Source organism: Hyaena hyaena, unplaced genomic scaffold (genome assembly GCF_003009895.1).
Source record: "Hyaena hyaena isolate Hyena2069 unplaced genomic scaffold, ASM300989v1 scaffold_476, whole genome shotgun sequence".
Classification (NCBI taxonomy): Eukaryota; Metazoa; Chordata; class Mammalia; order Carnivora; family Hyaenidae; genus Hyaena; species Hyaena hyaena.
The window spans coordinates 757,599-778,314 of NW_024081111.1; positions in this window are offsets into that span (position 1 = coordinate 757,599).

The following is a 20,716-nucleotide window of genomic DNA, read 5'->3' on the forward strand; positions in this document are numbered from 1 at the left end:
AACATAACTTAAAAAGATGACAGAAATAACAGAACGAGAAAAATAGAAAGCCAACTCCTTATGGGGTCATTTGTGGAGCACAACAAATTCTTATACTAATTGACCTGGCATTTTCCTGAATGACATAAATAGAAAGTTAGTCAGCCACAACGAAATACCTTGTGGCCAATGGTAGACTTCATTTGTTATAATGAATACTGCTACCTTTAATCATATTAAGGTAGTTACTATCTTCCCATCCAAGTGTTGACATTGCAAAACAGTACTTACTGACGACTCTATAACAAAGCATAGAGATATCTGTGTTTTAAACATCCTTCGTAATCATTCAGATCAGAAGGATGTGACTTTGAGTGAAGAAAATACGAGACTGACATTGAGTATGGTATAAACCTATCTCATGTTCAAGTTTGGCTTGCGGCTGGGTAAAGCACCAATTCTGGTCAACACCAGCCAAATTTGCTGTCAATAATAAGATAAATCCATGACAAGGTAAGAACTGCTATCTACTACAGAAAACTGCTTCTTGTTAGTGACATTACTTTGCTGTTCTATGACCTGCTTCCTAGGGTGATGAATAATATGACAGGCTTTTTGTGTGCTTGTCCAATGAAATTTATAGTTCCTTGCAGTGAAATGAAACTGGGTGTTGAAGCTGTATAAAATGCATAAGCTGATATTTTCTTAGATATTCACTCGAATTAAGCCTGTTATGGTGCTATTCTGATTTGGAAAAAAAAAAAAGATGTATGATTGCTTTTTGGAGATATGACTTCTGAGTCTCTGAAGTATTTTTACTTCACCTAGTCTTTCTCTCTCCAAACAATAAGTGCAGCACTAAAGGCAGTAAGTCATGATTATTTGAGAACCTCTTGTCTAGGGAGTTTATAGTTTAAATTCCATTGATCTTTAGTTTCAAAATCGCAACAACAAAAAATAAGTGCTAATGTGAGTGCTGATTGAAAGATTTCATTTCACATTCTCCTAACTTAATGTGAACCAAGAGCACCACACATAAGGACTGTCTGTGGACATAATGGGAAGTATCAGTGAAACTCATTTGTTATTGAAAAGACAATCAATAAAACCTTCCCCAAAATAACTATATCGGGAAAAAAAGTTTTTTTCATGTTGAATGGATAAGGAGAGAATTTTACAGAATTTAAGGGGAATTGAATCCAGGGATTGATAGCACCTAGCTATAGTAGACACTCAGGGAGAAAAATCCAAAAATCCAAAAATCCAAAAAAGGCTTTCTTTGCTCACACCTTGCAGAGCTCTGTGCTCGGTGCAGAGAGACTGAGGAGGCTTACAGATTGAGGGCTGGGACTCAGAAGTCAAACCAACTGCGCCAGGCATTTCTATGGGAAGTTTCCATGAGCACAAACAGAGTTCCCCAGTTCAGGTCAATTATTTTTAGAGAGAGAGGGGCAAATAGTTCATCATTGTACGCAGGAGCCAACCCAATCAGGGACTAACCAAGTATTCTAATAGTGTGCTGGCCACCAGAGGCAGACTTGTTGGAGAGGTTAGGAGCCACTGTGTTCTTTTGCTCCACAACCTCACTCATATTCTCACCATAAACCAAGAGAATCCACTGTGAGGAAAATCTTCCACAGAGAAAAGGGAACAGAAAGTATGCTAATACCAGTGGTCTTCCAAAGCACCTTCCTCTCCATCAAACTTTCTAGTTTATTTGCCAACTTGAAATAAATAGGAGTTTTCACTTTTCCTCTTCATTCTTTAAAGTGTTAAAGGTCAGAACCCTCCTGTCAAAACCACAAAATCAATTGTCTGGTACATACTGGCTATGATGCCCCCAATCTGAGAAGCTTTGGTGGCTGGCCACGGCCATAGCCACAGCCACAGCCTACTCTGAAAGACCCCTGTGCATAAATCATTGAGATATCCTGTGACATCATGGCCATGGCGGCAGAACTGGACTAGAGATTGGACTAGGGATGGGTGTTTGTTAGCCAATGACAACTTGACTAGAGGCCTATGGGGGAGTCTAGTACGAGAGCTAGGCCATAAAAGGACAGTGGGTGAGAGTTAAGAGTCCAACCAGAAACTGTTTTTGAGAGATTGAATGTAGAGCATTTTGAGAGAGTCAGCAGGCTGGAGAGGCTAAGAGACACAAACACATGAAAAGAAGGAAGTAAGCAAAAACTGGGTGGTGGTAGAAACTCTGAGTAAACAAAATATCTTGAGATAAATACAGGGGATTAAAAAATAGTTACTCAATTGTAGTAGTAAAGAGAGCCAAAACAGAAGCCAGGAAAGAATAGAGAATTCGTTCTATAAGAATAAGAAATAATAATAAGTGGAGATAAGCAGAGTGGAGACCTGAATCAAGAGGATGGCCAACTGCTAGAGGTAACTGTTAAGCCATTAGGCAGACATACCACGAGAGCTTTCACTGCATCCTAAAGAGCAGTGATGTTTTATGTTTAGTTCCCTTAGGGTTCGTTTGGGTTATTTTTACTTTTTCTGCATACTCTTATTTTCTTCTGTAATCTTAACAATAAGCCCTGTTAACGGAGATAATAGGCCATTCTGTATTCCTTACATCTTGTTAGAGCCTAGCGATCTTTCAGGCCCCTTGTAAATGGCTCAGAGCAACACACTCCAATGCAATAAAATCCAAAGATCCTCAGATTGTACCTGCTTTAATAAGCAGGGACTACAGTATGTTCCAGTCTGCCTATTCTCTTTGAAGATGATATTCCTATATGCCCAGGACTCTAAGACTCCCAGAAATGTCATCGAAGTGGTAGCCCCCTCTTCTATTTTTATGGGACACATATTTACTTCTCTCTTGCATACATGTATCTTACCAAGCAAGGCATCTAGGATAACTTTTTGTTTCAGCTCTTCAACCTCTTTTTTTTTTAATTTACTTTTTAATTTACATCCAAGTTAGTTAGCATATAGCGCAATAATGATTTCAGGAGTAGATTCTAGTGATTCATCCCCGACGTATAACACCCAGTGGTCATCCCAACAAGTGTCCTCTTTAATGCCCCTTACCCGTTGAGTCCATCCCCCCACACACAACCCCTCCAGCAACTCTCGGTTTGTTCTCTATATTTAAGAGTTTCTTGTGTTTTTATATTATTTTTTTGCTTCTCTTCCCTTATGTTAATCTGTTCTGTATCTTAAATTCCACATGTAAGTGAAGTCATATGATATTTGTCTTTCTCTGACTGACTACTTTTGCTTAGCATAACACACTCTAGTTCCATCCGTGTTGCTGCAAATGGCAAGATTTCATTCCTTTTGATTGCTCAACGCTTCGACTTCTGTCAGCATGATATCATAGATTTAGGGGACCACTATGATATTGCATGGGATAATGAGATGTTCAAGTTTCTTGTGTACTGTATTGTGGCATGGAACCTGAAAATTGACATAACCCTGAGGCAAAATAGTAAAGGTGCTCTACTGTTTCTCACAGATGAAAGCAAACTGGACTGTTTTCTCTGCTTGATGGCATAGAGCAGGGGTCAACAAAGTAGAGTCTGAAGGTAAAATCTGGTTTGCTATCTATTTTTACTTTATTAACAGACTTCATGTTTTAGAATAGTTTTAGATTTGCAGAAAAATTGATCAAATAGTGCAGAGCTCCTGTGTAAGTCCCTTCTGCAACAGATTCTCCTATTATTAGCATACATGAGTATGACATACTTGTTACAGTTAATGAACCAATGTTGATACACTATTACTAAATAAAGCCCATAGCTTATTCAAGCCTCCCTAATTTTTACCTTGTGTTATTTTTTCAGTGCCAGGATCCTATCCAAGATACCTCATTACATTTATTGTCATACATTCTTAGGTTGCTCGTGGCTGTGACAATTTCTCAAACTTTCCTTGTTATTAACGACCTTGACAGTATTGAGAAATATTACAGAATGTCCTTCTATTGGAATTTGATAATTTGCTCCTGATTAGGCCAGAGTTAGGGATTTGGCGGAGGAATACTGCAGATTTAAAATGCCACGTTCACCACATTATATCAAAGTACATATTATCAATCTGATTTATGATTATTGATGTTGACGTCAAACATCTGGCTGAAGCAGTGTTAGTTTCTCTACTGTGAAATTACTTTTTTCTGTCTCTCCATACTATACCCTTTGGAAAGAAGTCACTATGCTCAGCCCACACCTAAAGAACGGAGAATTGTGCTCCTCCTCTTTCAACATAGGGAGTCTGCATGCTTGAAATTCTGCCTGAGAGATTTGTCTCTTCTGCTCATTTACTAATTTATTCGATCATCTATTTGATATCAGTATGGGCTCTCGGATATTTACACTTTAGGTTATAATCCAATACTACTTCATTTTATTGCTCAGATTGTTTCCATTTTGGCCACGGAGGGCTCTTTTAGTTGCCTCATTTAATATACCCCCATCAATGTGGGGGTTTTGGGGAACACCTTATTTTTTGGTCCATTTTGTGTATTTCTTGCTCCAGCCTTAGAATCAAACATTTCTCCAAGAAGCTGTCATTCCTTTTATTGGTGAATTATGTTAGGAACCAAGATCCAGGCACTAGATGTGCTTGTTGCTACCAGGGTACTTACTGCCTATTTTTGTAATAAAAATTTTTTGGAACATAACAATGTTCTTTTGGTCTGTGATTGCTTTCATGCTCCAATGGCAGAGTTGAATAGTTGCAACAGAGGCCATATGATCTACAAAGCTTGTATTATATAATTACATATTATATTATGTATAACCCAAATTATGTAATATATTATTTATTATATACATTATTAATTATTATTAATTATACGATATATATTGTCTGGCATTGTGCAGAAAAAGTCTGTCCATCCCTGCAATAGAGGAAAAAAAAAAAAAGAATAAACTTAACCAGGAAGTGCACACATAGGCTCTAATAATTTCCCCACAAAGGGAAGGAGACAACATCTGGAGTAAAAGCTCCAATTAGAGGCATCATTGGATTGAAGTTACAGTAATCCACTGTCCTCTCTGAGGTCCATTCATGTGCTGCTTCCGTTACACCAGAAACTTACACGGGAATACTAAGTGATGATATGCTTCCAATATCTAAGTTTATCATTAGTCTTAGCAGTCTCCTTATAGATGTTAGTTAGACTGGCTTGATTAACTCTTTTTTTTTTTTTTAATGTTTATTCATTTTTGAGGGAGACAGAGACAGAGAGAGACAGAGTATGAGCAAGGGAGGAGCAGAGAGAGAGGAAGATACAGAATCCGAAGCTGTCAGCACAGAGCCTGACGCAGGGCTCAAACCCACAATCCGTGAGATCATGACCTGAGCTGAGGTTGGATGCTCAACCGACTGAGCCACCCAGGTGCCCCTCTTTAATTTAAATGTGTGTTTTCCCCTCCTTGACTTAGCACTCCACAATCCATTTCCCAATAATATTCCAAAAATATTTTGATAATATAAAATAAGGGGGAAATGGACTCTTTTGTTCTGTAAAGCCTTTCCCTTTGATATTTGACTTTGTAACTGTCCCCCCTCCCCCCACAAGGCATGCTGACTTTTTTTAAATATATTTTTATTTATTTCTAGGAGAGAGAGAGAGAGAGACAGCGTGAGCAGGGGAGGGTCAGAGAGAGAGGGAGACACAGACTCTGAAACAGGCTCCAGGCTCTGAGCCAGCAGTCAGCACAGAGCCCGACGCGGGGCTCGAACCAACGAACCGCGAGATCATGACCTAAGCGAAAGTTGGACACTTAACCGACTAAGCCACCCAGGCGCCCCAGCATGCTGACATTTTTATTATAGGTCTGTAGACAATGGAGAATGTTGGTAGCTTGGAAATAAAGAATTGACCTTTCCTTGTAGAGAAAGTCTTCTGAGAGTTTATTACAGGATTTTCAACTAAGGCATGACCAACTTCTTCAGATAATTGATGCTCATCAGGACATAGACAGACGCTTTTCACTCTTTCTGTTGCTAAAATCAGTCAAATTTTCAAAAGCTAGTTTCTTTATAATGCTTCATGGACTGTTACCTGTGGGCACATGTTCCTCCATGCCCCACCAAAGACTCCATGACAACCAGGAGATCGAAGTAGTATGAGGCCTCTGAGTCCTTTCCTACATCCCCATTTCACATCTAGAATTCCATATGTTTTATGTTCAGTGTTCTACCCACAAGGATGAGAATTCATCAGATCACAGCAAACCAAAATTAACCATTGCATTGGGCTTACAGTGATTTCAACCCTGCTGCAATGGATTGTTTTAGCATAGCTCTGTATGATCCCCTTTTTTCTAATGGTGCTTTGAGCTGAGAATTTAGTGATTTGAGGTCATTATTATCTTTCTAAGCTACTCTTGAATTGCTGCAAGGAGGCAGCCCTACCCACAGTCCTTGCATGTCTCTTTCCTTCCGTCCTATTCAATGGCAGTGGCTGCTCGGATTCCCCAAATGTGGTTGTTTCCCCCTCCATGCCACAGGCTGACACATCCTCATTCTTGAGCACTTATTACTGTAATTTTGCTGCCCTCATCCCCAACTTTCCAGATAATTAAGTTCAGAATCCTTCCCTCTCCTCTTTCCTGGAGTGCTAGAATCACTCCAATTTCTATTTCTGAACTAGTCAGGGTTATTAGAGTTTTAACCTGCTTTCATCGGGTTATACTAAACCTATAACAGGCTTTCTGGCTTCCAAAAGAGACCTCAAAGTACAGTGGTTCAGACAGCAGAACAGTCCAGGGGAACACAGGCAATCCGAGGTAGATAGGTGGCTCGACTCTATGAAGTCACCCAGGGAGCCTGGTTCTTTTTCTGAATCATCCCATCATCCCTTCAAATGTTGCTGCTATTCACGAAGTCAAAGCCACTTCTCTGTACGATATACACATTCAGCCCACATGTGGGAAAATAAGGAAGGGAAATGCAGGCAAGCTCTTTTTGAAGAAGCAATGTGGAAGTTATACACATGACTTCTGCTCATGCTTCCCTGACGACAATTTAGTCACAAGGCCACGCCTGGCTATGAAGTAGACTGGAAATTTTAAGCTCTGGCCCCGTGGCCATCTGCCTTGCTGAAGCTCAGGGGAGGAGACTCTGTTACTAAAAGGAAAAATGGGAAAATAAATATTGGGAATCAGTGACAAGCCACACTGACTCCAGTTGCTTTAAGTAGAAAAGAAATGTATTCAAAGGTGACCAAGAAACACGAAGAAGTTTTGAGAAGAAGGCTCAAAAACAAGTAGAAGAAAAGAACATCCAGAACCAAAGAGAAAATTATAATTGCAGGACAATACGTAAAGGACACTGCCTCTGAGACCACGGCACACTGGACACCAGAGCTTGCGCTTTTGCCACTGATAGAGGACACCAAGGAGGATCATGTGCGTGCCTGGAGTGATGTTGCTCAGATCTTCAAGAGAAGCTCTTATAGGAGCAGAGGTGACCTCTGGCCTGCCGTCACTGAGGCCATGCTTCCCCACGGCTGCTCACGGCCAGCTGCTAAGTCGCTCCAGGCTACTGGTGCTGGCCCATTCCCACCCAAGGCAGGATTCTTCCTAACGGTGACTGTGGTCAGCTGAAAAATGACCTTTATATGGCAAAAGGGGCTTAGCTGATGTAATTTTGAGATGAGAGCTTACCCTAGATGAACCTGATGGGCCTGATGTAATCACAAGGGTCCTTATGAGAAGGAAGATGGAGATAAAGAGGATTGGAGTGCTGTAGCCACAGGCCAGGAAATGCTGGCAATCACTAGAAGTGCAAAAAGGCAAGGAAGAACTTCTCCCTTGGAGTCCTTAGGAGAAACCATCCCTGTTAACACACTGATTTTAGCCCTGTAAGACTCATTGCAGACTCCTGACTTCCAGAACTGTAAGATAATAAATTTGTGTTGCTTTGAGGCCCTAAGCTTCTGGTCCTTTGTTACAGCCATAAGGGATGAATACAGCAGCTTTGGCCTGGGGATTCTCCGATGGCCAAGCCAAGAGTTTCTGAGTTGTGCTGCTATCTGAGGCTCTTTCCTCCTTCCTTCTTTTACAGTTGTCAGACCCGCATTTCTGTCTAATGGTTCTCCACCAACTCCCATTTGCTCTTTATCCTCCAGAGCTGTTTTCCCCGATAAATCTCTTGCGGTTCTAACTCATCTCGACATCTGCTTCTTAGAGAATCTGCATCAACAAATGCTACCAGCCCCACTCTCTGCTTCCCCTGGAGATTGGAGATTTTAGCTGTCCTCCAGCCCACCTGCCTACCCCGTACTCCCCAGAATGGATTCCCCACTGCCCCTCTTTTTTGACTCACTAGTTTCAAATTCATGGTATGGGGCAGATGCCTGATTGACCAACCCCCATTCCATACCCCCACTCCAAGGGTGGGGGGCTGGGAAAGCAGGTCTCTGATCTGTTTAATTGTCATAGTGGAGCAGGGCTCTAACTCTCAAGAGTCATAGCCTCTGAGCCTTTTCTGAACATTAAAAGCGGGTCCATGTATTGCATGGTACCCCAAATGACAAATATCTATAACAGTATCTCCCCTCCAATAATCTGAACCTCATTCTGTGTGACCAAGAGATATCCAGTGTTCTTTCCCAAAAACTTCTAAGAATCTATGGGAGAAGCTCATGGCTTTATCTTAGTTTCTGCTGCTAATCAACTCTTGCCATCTCCCGACCTCATCTCCCTGTGACTTGACCATCCTTTGTGGATAGCAGCTCCTCCCTTTGTTCCAAATACACAGCTGACACCAGCCTTAGAATGTGACGAAACTTTACTGAGGGACTGGGAACAACCTGAGGAGTCAGACCACAGAAAAGGGAAAGACAAAACTTGGTATCATTGCTTCTAAAGCCCATTTTTTATAGCCTTGTCAGAGGGTTCCCTTACAACTGTGCTCTCTTCTGAACTGCCTGCCATTCTGATGCTAAAGTCCACTTTCCTCTAGGAGCCCTCTTCATCCCCACTCTGCCTGTCTCCTCCATCCCCTGGCCTCCTCCTCCCCTAAGGAAGCTTATTAGAGAAAAAAAATCTATTCACTAAAAAATCTCTGGAGAGCAGCTTAGCTTTTCTCTGTCTTAATCTCTTTCTTTCAGAATAGAAGCATAGCCCCATCTTTGTTTAACAACAACAAAAAAAAGCCTATTATGGTATTTTTCTAATCAAAAGGATGGTCTCTCTGAAGATGACTTCTGCCTCCACCCCTTGAGTAATAGGGCCAAATTTTAGATAGGTTTAAAAATAGCAGTGTCTCCGGATTTACCTTACACCACTCCACCCCACTACCAAACATGCACACACACATCCATAGGTAGGTAGATGGATGATACATGATGATAGATAAATGATATAGACAGACGATAGATAGATAGATAGATAGATAGATAGATAGATAGATAGATAGATAGATAAGACAGACAGATAGATATAGTTGACAGAAGATAGATAATAGATAACCGATAGGATAGATAGATTATAGAGAGATAGACAGATATAAATTGTGATACTTCCTGAGGAGAACTATCTAGTACTGTACTGATGTGCCAGAATTCACCTGCATTCCCACGTTTGCCTCTCAATCAGCATTCCCCTGTGGCTTCTGCTCATTGGTCAGGGGTCCTACCCTTTATGGCAGCACCATTTGCAGAGACTAGGGATGTGGTGCTTGCTGGCTGCCCAGGCGGCCCTGTATCAGTCACAGGGATGTGGTGCTTCAGGAGCCCTCACAGCTGACCCTCCATGTCTCCAGCCACCTTACCAGACAGTGGGGGCTGAGTGTTTGGCCATATAATGCAAACTGCACTGAAACCCAGGATTGGGCATAAGCCACCAAAGAAACAAGCAGGTAACTTTTAGGGACAAACCACTCCTAGGGGAGTTGGGGGAGGATAAATACACAAGGAGCCTCCGCCTCTTTCCCTTGAATCTTCTCCCTATACTCAGGATACTTTACTTTCTGTCTTTATCACCCCTGGAGCATATGGTCCTATTTCCCCTACAACAGACATAGACAGAGCATCATCCACAAAGCAGAAGAAAAGATCAATTAAAATCCTTCAGAGGTGAGTAGAGTTAAGAACTTGACCCTGAACAGGACTGTTCTCTTCTTTCACAAAGCCAACTAAACAAATAGAAATTTAAATCCATTTCCCTTTCTTCCTTGGCCCAGTGAAGACTGGATTCTTCAAATGGACTTTGGTAAAACAGAAGAAAACCAGTAAAAGATGTAATTAAAAGAAATCTCTAAAGGCCAAATTTACTATGTAAAGATTTCTGACAACTAAATTCTGGTAACAACTTTGGTTGACCCAGGCTAGGATTTTTTTCCTTCCACTTCTGCTTTTGTATTGTTGTTTCATTTTTATGTTTGCATATGGACTTAGGCTTTTTCCTTATTCCATCTTACTCTATTCCACCAACGGACCAGCACCAATGTAATAATGTTCCCTGTTAATAAGAATCGCTGCCATTTATTGACCATCTTCCACATTCAGGCACTTTATTTAAGAATTTTATAATGTTGGGGCACCTGTGTGGTTCAGTCAAGTGAGTGTCCAACTTCAGCTCAAGTCATGATCTTTTGATTCAGCGGTTTGAGCCCCACGTCATGCTCTGTGCTGACAGCTCAGTGCCTGAAGCCTGCTTCAGATTCTGGTTCTCTCTCTGTCCCTCCTCCTCCCCTGCTGTTCTCTTTCTCTCTCTCTCTCTCTCTCTCTCCCCTTTTCTCTCTCTCTCAAAAATAAATATTACAAAATTTTTAAGAATTCTACAATGTAGCTAATGAAAATAATAACATGCAAATGATAATAGATATTTGAGGAACATTTCCTCCATGCCAGGTTTTATACTCCTTGAAATCTTGCAACTATGCTGAGAAGTAGGCATTATTATCACCATTTTAGAGATAAGAAAAATGAAATAAATACCACTAATTTCACTTAGCAGGTGAGTAGATGAAGCTTAGAGAGGTTAAATCACCCCATTATTAACTGGCAGAGACAGAATTTGAACCAAAGTATCGATTCTTAAAATTCACTTTAAAAAAAAGTATTCCATGCTGACAAAAACTGAGGACTGATGGATGTGAGGGGGAGGGGGAATGGGCATGGAGGAGGGCACTTTGGGGATGAGCACTGAGTGTTCTGTGGAAACTAATTTGACAATAAACTATTTGGAAAAAAAAAACTCTAAAAAAAAAAAACTCTAAAAAAAAAAAAAAAGTCATTCCATCCAAGAAGTGAAAAGACCTCCTCACAACCAGAGAACTCCTCCTCTTTCAAAGAGGCTGCATCTTGGATCATTTGCAAAGCAGGGAATAATAAGACTGAGAACACTATTGGGTTAGGACAGCCCCATTCAGGACCGTGCTCTTTTTATTCTTTTTTTTTTTTTTTTTTTTGAGAAGTGAATACATCTTAGGTGTTCTTTTCTTTTTCCTTAGTTCTCACGTCCATTATATGCTTAACTTATTCTCTCAACCCTCGTCCCCTTTGGCAACCATCAGTTTGCTTTCTGTAATTAAGAATCTGTCTCTTGATTTATCTCTCTCTCTTTCTATCTCTCTCTCTCTTCCCTTTGCTCATTTGTTTGTTTCTTAAATTCTACATATGAGTAAAATCATATGGTGTTTGTCTTTCTCTGATTGACTTATTTTGCTTAACATTATATTCTTAAATTCCATCCATGTCATTGTAAATGTCAAGATTTCATTCTTTTTTTGTGGCTAAGTAATATTCCATTGTGGTGTGTGTGTGTGTGTGTGTGTGTGTGTGTGTGATATATATATATATATAATTATATATATATATATAATGCTACTGTAAACATTGAGGTGCATGTATCCCTCTGAATTAGTATTTTTGTATTGTTTGAGTAAATACCCAGTAATGCAATTGCTGGATTACAGGGAAGTTTTATTTTTAACTTTTTGAGGAACCTCCATACTGTTTTCCACAGTGGCTGCCCCAGTTGTATACCCCTTTCTCCACATCATCGCCAACACCTGTTGTTTCTTGAGTTGTTGATTTTAGCCAGCCTGACAGATGTGAGGAGATATCTCCTTGCATGTAGTTTTGATTTGCATTTTCCTGAGGGTCAGTGATGATAAATGTATTTTTGTGTGTAGGACTGTGTTGAAGAATTCTAATTAGTTTTTCCTCTGCCATTTTGGGTGGTCCTTTCTCTGGGAGAATTCCTAACTTGCATGCATAGTACACAATAGTTAGTATAACATTGTTAGTAACATCACAAAGGCAGAAGGAGAAAGCACAGCCTTCCTAGACTCCTTGGCATGGACATGGGGGCTCCTCTCTTCCCTGATCACAGAGTGAGAGGTGTATCTGCCCTGTGATGGAGACAGCAGCTCTACCATCAGACAGATCTGCCTTCTGGTGGTTTCTCACGTGGAAGAAATGGGACCTTTGTTAAATAATGGTTAATAAATGTTCAGCTCTTCTTTTATAAACAAGAACAGACCTTCTAATAAGTTGCAATGTGCATTAGAAACAGTATATGGAGGGTACGCAAGTCACAGTAGACTTGTAATAATTGGTAGCTGTTATTATAAAGTGATTTCCAGGTGCTTGGAAGTTTGGCTACATCTTTATGTTAAGGTGAAATGACAGATGGTGCTAATGAAACAGATCAATATTTTGCACTTGCCTTTTCTGGATGGTTGAGAAGATAGATTCCTATGAATGTTCCAAATATTTAGTTTGGGCTGGATCTTTGTAATACAACAGGAGGATGATAGACACGGTGAGTTGCCAAAAGCCTTCCCCCTGCCCCCATAGGCGTATTGTTAGGTGGAATGTGGCAGACTTCAACTAGCTCTTCTCCATCCGGGCTCTGAACTAGCAGCTCTGGCAGGAATCAACACAAGAGCCTTAACACTTAGCTTATTGCCCTGCTTTTGCTTTCTTTGACATTGTTTCCTATTCTAAAGTTAACAAGTCATTTCTTCTTCTTCTATTAGATTGTTGTGTGATTGATGTAATGATGACACCAATATTCAAAATAAGCCTGTACACGCTCCTTGTGTCAGGCACAGAGACAGGAATTTTTTCTACATTGTTCTCCCAATTCCTAGAACAACCCAATGAACTAGAGACTGTCTCAGAGATGACTAAGGTTCAGAGAATTTAAGTAACTTGCCTCAAGTCACAAAACTAATAAGGAGCAGAACTCAGTCTGTCAAATTTCAAAATTGATGGAGGGAATTAAAACATTTCAGAAGTCTAATTGTCTTGGGGCTTTATTTTGTTTTGTTTAGTTTCATTTGATTTAGTTTCTTCATAAGCCAATAAGCTTTCACCTCCTGGCAGTCTTCCCTGTCCCTCTAGGATGCATAAGGTGGGCTCCTCTGAGCTCCCATAGTGTCCTTCACAGAAGCTGATGCTAGCACTTACCACACGGAGTGAAATCTGTGGATGTTGCCTTCTGGATCCTCCTTCTAGTCTGAGCACCGCAAGCGACATCGGCTTAGCCTCCATGGCACCTCACCCAGGGTTTGGTACTATAGCGGGAGCTCAGGGCAAATTCATGGCTGTGAGCTGCTGCACGGAAGCCACAGGTCAATATTAGAACTGAATATTTGTGCTAAAGTAGAAACCTTAAAACAGTAGACCAGTCTTTCCCAAATTGTTTGCTAAGGAATGTGTGTGTGCATGTATGTGTATATATGCATGACAGAAAGTGTGTGTGTGTGTGTGTGTGCACATGTGTGTGAGCATATATGCATGTGTGTATGATGAGGGCATATACCACAAGCTCTCTCTCCACGTCCTATCATACTTTTGATCTCAATATCATTAGGCCCGTGGAATTTTCATTTCTCTCCATGAACATCAGACATTTCTCTGTTCTCTGTAAATCAAATCCCTCATTTTACCTATCAGCTTCTCTTCCTTATTTCCTTTACTTCACACAAGATATGAGTCCTAACCCCACCTTAATTAAACTGTGAATACACTGCCATTTGTTTCATGTTGGAAACAATAAGGAGGATCAGACGATATTGTTCATTCAAAAATGAACAATCTACCCCCATTGTTCTTCGAAAATCATAGCACGACTAAGATTATATAATGCTTTCCGTCTGCCGGGGACCGTTCTCAGTCCTTTACTCCATCTACTCATTTACTCCTCACAACAGCCCAGTGAGGTAGGTACTATTACCCAGATTTTACAGATGAAGAAACTGAGGTACAGACAGGGGACATAACATGCCCTGGGGTCACACAGCTACCCCAGGAGTGGTGGACTCAAATGGCGAAAGCGGACAGGCTGGTTCCAGAGTCCAGGACAGCCCAATACTTCTTACTGCCACTGGAACCTTCTATTTCATTATCAAATGAGGTCCACGAAGTATTGATCTTATTTCGGTTATCTAAGTTGGAAATTACAGAATCTTCAAATTAGAAGGGACCTGGTAGTCCAACCTAACTCAATTTCCTACCCACTGCAAAATCCCTTCTGGAACTTTCCAGATAGATGAGTATTCATTCAACTCTGCTTAAGTACTCCCAGTGACAGGGAAGAAATACTGTAATATGAATATGAAATATAAACTGTCCATGGATAAATTATTGCCTAATAAAAACATGCCTAATGGCTACATTCTCCTAATATGTTCATGTGGTAGGGTTTTTTTAATATGCAAACTTGTCTTGATAAAATTGTTTTTTAAAAAAACTTTTAGTATAATTTATCTTGAGATACCTAAGCTTTCCTTTACACCTCCTTTTTAATGGGCTTATTTTCAAAGAGGAAAGTACATCAAAGATATTAGGCCAAAAAATAGTCACATTTGCTCAAATTGTTGTGGTTTGGAGGTTAAAAGTAAATTCTGATTGTGAGTGAGTGATCTCTTTAATATTTGCAGTTAATTTCCCACATATACTTCTAGAAACTCCTATGGTATTGTTTTCTCCTACTATTTAAAAAAATCTGTTTGAAATGAACTACTGGAAAATTTAGGACATCATAAATCATGCTAAATAGAATAATTTCTTTGATACTTAATCCCTGATGAAGACGAAAATATCAATTGCAGCTGTTCATTAGGTATGTTCTTAGTTTATGCTTATGTCACAGCAGGGGAAGAAAACCCAGAATCCCATAATATTGAAAAGATTTCTAAATGCTAGTGGTACACAAAACTTGCAAGTACAGTACCATGGGAGACAATGGTGCCATCACATCTGAGAGTGTGGGTTCTGGAGTTAGACTACCTGTAGTCTCAGTCCCCTTAGCATGCTGGAGGCATTCAGTGTCCTTAGAAGAATGCCTTGCATTTTAAGTGCCCAGTAAAAGGCTAATGATACTATTTTCCTACTCCAGTGAGATCTTTTTTTAGAAATGTAGGCGTAGATTGGGATTGAGAATGTGGGGGGTCAGGCTCAAAATCTCGACTCCAAAATTGTCTAACCATTTTCTCCAATTCTTCCAACAATTGAAATTGGGGGAGTAAGGTAGCCCATGTTTGGCATATGGAAAAACCAATAAGACAGACCAGAGCACAAGGAAGCACATGGACATTGTAGGGTAAGGTGCAGCCAAGACCCCTGTCAGATGAGACAGCAGCAGCTGGGGAGACCCGGAAACCGGAGATCTGCTCCTGGAGTCACAACGGGGAAGACACACAAATATTTCCCACACCTGAGGTAGCTCGAAACCGAGCAATCTCTTTGCATATACTTTCTTGTCATGGAAGAATGGCCCATGCCAGGCTTCCAATGACCTGGATTTTGGTCCTGAGTCTGCCCTCGGTCAAATTCAGGCAGGTCACTTAGATTTTCTGAGCCTTAGTTTTCTCATAATAGTATTTGTTTTCTGTCTACCTTAGGGTTATTGAGATACTGTGGAAGAAAGTGCACAGAAACAAAGTTTCAGAGTACTGTCTATACAAACGTCACATTTTATCACTATCATGCCTGTCTTCTAACACAATTTCTTACTTCCCAGGGCTTAGCAAGCAGGGCTGGAGACCGTTAATGCAAAGGCAACTGGCCCCATATGATAAAAACGGGCAAAAACTTTATTTTTTTATCTCACAAGCCTGACTTGAGGCTGGACACATAGCAAATACTGACAAAGCATCACACATTGATTTGAGGGCTCGCTTTGCCTCGCTTTCTTCAGAGAGAACTTAGTGGTTTGTCAGTGGGTGACAATGTTGACATCAAACTCTCAGTTTAAAACATCATTCCAAATAAAAGGAAATAAGTCCTAGAAACAACTCGAACAGCAGGGTAAAAATAGGGCAGTTTCTACACATGCTTTAGTGCAAGGAAGGACAGTACAGCTTGCTGTGGTGTTCAGTGGTGTGATCAAAGTGAATAGGCAATCAATTATTATGAAATAAGAGACTACTTGCTTTCCTTGTTAGGCATTTCTCTAAAATCTCTACAGATGGAGGACTTCAGTAAAAAGTTTCCCTAAATATAAAAATTTGTCCTATTAGGTCATTTTTAGTGATGAAATGTGGTATTTCCTCCATCTGAATGAAATAATTACTGTTGTTCAACTGAGTGATTTTATTTGCTAAACGGAATAACTGGTGTGGCATATGGTCACAGAGTCCTCAGAGAGTCATTGAACTTTAGAGCCAGAAAGGGCCTCACTAAAACCCTGTCTGGTGCCCTCGGTATACATAGAAGTCTCCATCCAAGAGTCAAAAAGCTGGTGTCTGGTGCCGTGTGAGCCAATAAATACCTGTGTGACTCTGGGCAAGTCATTCACATTTTCTTTGTCTCAGTTTATTGGTCGGTATAAACAAGGGACTTCCAGTTTCATGAGACTTTAAGTTTATGATGCTGGCATCTGCTTATATATTTTTTAAGCTAATTTTAATGTATTCCAGCAGAATAAGCCTTCTATTTTTGACAGCGAATAGGGAGACTGGCTGTGTTTTAGTTCTCTCTGTTATTGGGGAAAATGGTTTTTCCTAACAGGCTATAAATATCCTGAAGGTGGGGTCTGGGGTTGATTATTTTGGGTCTCCCATGGTGCCTCAGACCTAGTAGGTTCTACAAACAAGAGCTGTAGCATTTCATTGGTTCTGTTTCACTATATTTTGGGTAAAAGCATCCTGCTCTGAAACATCACTGGGAAAAATCCTAATGTAATGTGTGCTTCTAATAAAGTGAATTTTAATTGTGTTAACCCAATGCCAACTTATTAATGCTTACAGCAAGTATGTGCGTGTGCACACACACACAGTTCATATATAATTTTTGAATAAGGATTTGAGGTTTCCCACCACCCCATGCTATTGGGCTGGTCCATTCCATCACTGATTTCTATTCTGAGCAATACTTCCCAAAGCTACTTCTTCAACAACATGAATGTTGACTTGCCAGTTAAAAGGGGTGATGTAAATTCATCCACTCAGAATATTCTGGTCATCCTACTTTATGATTTGGAGCCCATAAAATGCCCACAATATGACAGACATTACAATTTCTCAAGGGAGTCATAACCAAACAAGTGTACAAATGACGAACTTCGGATTCTTTGTATCTCAGCTGCAAGACGAATCAGGTCATGTTCTTGAGTTCCATGCTCCCTGGAGCCTCTCGGAAAGATCCAGCTGAGGTCTCCACTCCGATTTTCTGATTTCTGTCATGCGGGTTCACCCCTCTTCCAGGAACCTATGGCAACATAAGGACACCATGTCGCTGAAGCTTCACAACACGTGGGATTCATTTTCTTGCTGGAATGACTCAAGAAGAGACTTTTTAGAATTCAATCTGAGTCTCAGTAATTCAATTTGCAGAACAGAGCAGGCGAAGCTTTAATTCTATCATAATTAGTTTCATGTGTGAATGTATTAACTAATTGTTTCCCTGGGAACTGTATTAGGTAAATGGAGGTGAGGGGGGCGTGGCATGGTGGATAAGGGCAACAAAAGAATCTCCCTATTGCAGCTCGGTGGCTGCTCCCCAGTGTAGACCCAGGAGTAGCTTCATGAAGGCAGACAGTTTGTGGCAAAATTGATCACTGGTCTCCATGCTTGAACTTGAAAGTGCATCTACAGCCAGGATTTCTGTCTGTTCTCAAGCAAGCAAGAACTGGTTTTGCATGCCCTACCCACATACATCTTTATGAAAATGTAACCTTTTAACTCACTTTCTGAACTCCTCCACACGGAAGAAGTCAACTTTCTCCTGTTAGTAATTAAACCCGCTGTTGTAATACTTAGATTGAGTTGCAATTGCTTTTCATGTGAGCTGCATGGCCGTCCTCTCTGCTTCAAAAACTTGGCTCATGCTTTCAGCAGCCACTGTGTAGCTGGGAAAATGTCAACACTACGACCCTTGAACAGAGTGGTAGAAGATTTTCTGTGGCCACAGCAAGGTTGTCTGGGTTATGTAACCTCATCCTTGCCAATACAATGTATTACCAAGTCAAGGGACAGCTAGAGCTTCTCTAGTTTATGAATAGCACTGACTATTATTTTCTTTTTTTTTTTAATGTTTTATTTATTTCTAAGAGAGAGAGAGAAAGACAGCATGAGCAGAGGAGGGTCAGGGAGAGAGGGAGTCACAGACTGAAGCAGGCTCCAGGCTCCGAGCCGGCAGCCAGCACAGAGCCCGACGCGGGGCTCGAACCCACGCACCGCGAGATCATGACCTAAGCGAAAGTCGGACGCTTAACCGACTAAGCCACCCAGGCGCCCCTGACCATTATTTTCTAAAGAAAAATCACCCAAGCTTTTCCTGAAACATTAGTACTGTGCTGAAATGTTGGCTAAAAAGGGAGCATGTGTAGAGTGGCCAGGTGGGGCCAGGTGGTAGGGGGCAGGGGCCTACAGTAATAATTTTGGTGAGCCTGCTTTTGACTGTCTTTCATACTGGTTTTATTCTTTCCTTTGGGCATTTTCCTAATCACTTTTGGCCTTTGTTTATTTTAAAGGGAGCAGGAAAAGATCTATAAGAGCAAAAGAGAAATATAGTTGTCCACGAATGGAATGAATATGCTCTCTCTCTAAGTTTTACAACAGTGCTGCTCAGTTTTGCTGGTGTTTGTAAGGATGAGAGCCCCTACATTACAAAAACAAAAAACAAAAAACAAAAAACACAAAGCTGGTACATTTTAAAAACAAAGAACAAACACTGGGGGGAAGCATCTAAATACCTAAGTAGCCCTAGACGAGTCTGACCTGACCCATTATAATCAACTATCAGGAAGAAAGTAATTATTAAGACAGGGAAGGGGACAGCCACATCCACTCCACATCCTGATGGCAGCAAGGAGCTCAGGCCATCCTAAAGGCAGGTTATTTGATTTTCAGGAACACCTGGGTAAAGCACATCGCAAGACGTGCCCTTTCTCTTTGAGCAACACATATGCTATCCAGGCCAAGGGGCCGCCATTGTTGGTGAGGCTTGTAGCGAAGGAGTGGGTGGACCTAGCAGGAGGCAGTCCTTGACTTTAGGTGTGAGGGAAAGATAGCCCTACCTCACTGTTGGCCTCCCATGTCCTGTAGGGGCTATAAATATTAGTCAAGCCCTGCACTGAATATTTCACATAGATTATTTTTAATAACCTTAAACATAAAGTACTATTATTATTCTCATGAGAAAATTGAGGCTCAGAGAGATAAAGTTGTTTACTCAAGTTATGTGATGAGATAGAGTAACATTCAATCCCATGGTTTTCTTTTTCTTTTAATTTTTTTATTTTTTTATTTCTGAGAGATAGAGACAGTGTGATCAGGGGAGGGTCAGAGAAAGAGGGAAATACAGAATCCGAAGGCGCCTCCAGGCTCTGAGCTAGCTGTCAGCACAGAGCCCGATGCGGGGCTTGAACCCACTAACGGTGAGATCATAACCTGAGCCGAAGTCGGATGCTCAACCAACTGAACCACCCAGGCACCCCAGTCCCATGGTTTTCTGACCAGAAGACCCTGCTCTGATTCACAACATTTGACCTTTGTTTATACCACTTGTAGTTGGTGTCTGAGCCTCTCATTTACCTCTAACTTCCCTTTTCTTCTATCTCTCTATTTCCCTGTTGCCTATTTCTTAACATTTCCACTTTGTGGGATGAGGGGTAGAGGAAGGAAAGGAGTTAATTTCCTCCTCCCGGTTTGCGTACCTACTTGACTTTCCCACATACAACTTTATTTAAGTCTTAATCACCCCCAAGCAAGAATATTTCAATGTCAAGATCTGCCACAGGCTAAGGACTTTGTCCACAGCACTAAACTCGGAAGTGATTACCCACATTAATCAAGTTGCTCGAAGCCTTGACTGTGTAGAAAACTTCAGGAGAAAATGCTCTGTTTGCCCTCCGCCCCCACCTCTCTCAGCACACAATGGGTCATCATATCCTGTCCTACTCAATTTTTTCCCTTGAAACCCAAAAGGATGCTTTAGTTTAGATGGAACATCAAGAGAGAGCATTTTCAGGATAATTCTTTAATGTAGACAAAGAAGTATGTAAAGTGGAAGGGTGTCTCTAGCAATTTGATGATATGTTTCAAGGATCTGAACAATATTTATGTTTGATCACTTATGCACTATCAACAACAAGTAGGTCTGTATCTAGAAATTTATCCCAAATCAATAATCATGAACATGTGTAAATATTTGTATGCCCAGAAATGTTCATCAGAGAACTGGATTATAATAGTGAGAACTTGGAATTAGTCTAAGGCTCAGTGATAGAGCCTTGGTTAAGTAAATGATGACACTTCCATACATGACAATATTATGTAGTCATAACAAGGGGTTCTAGAA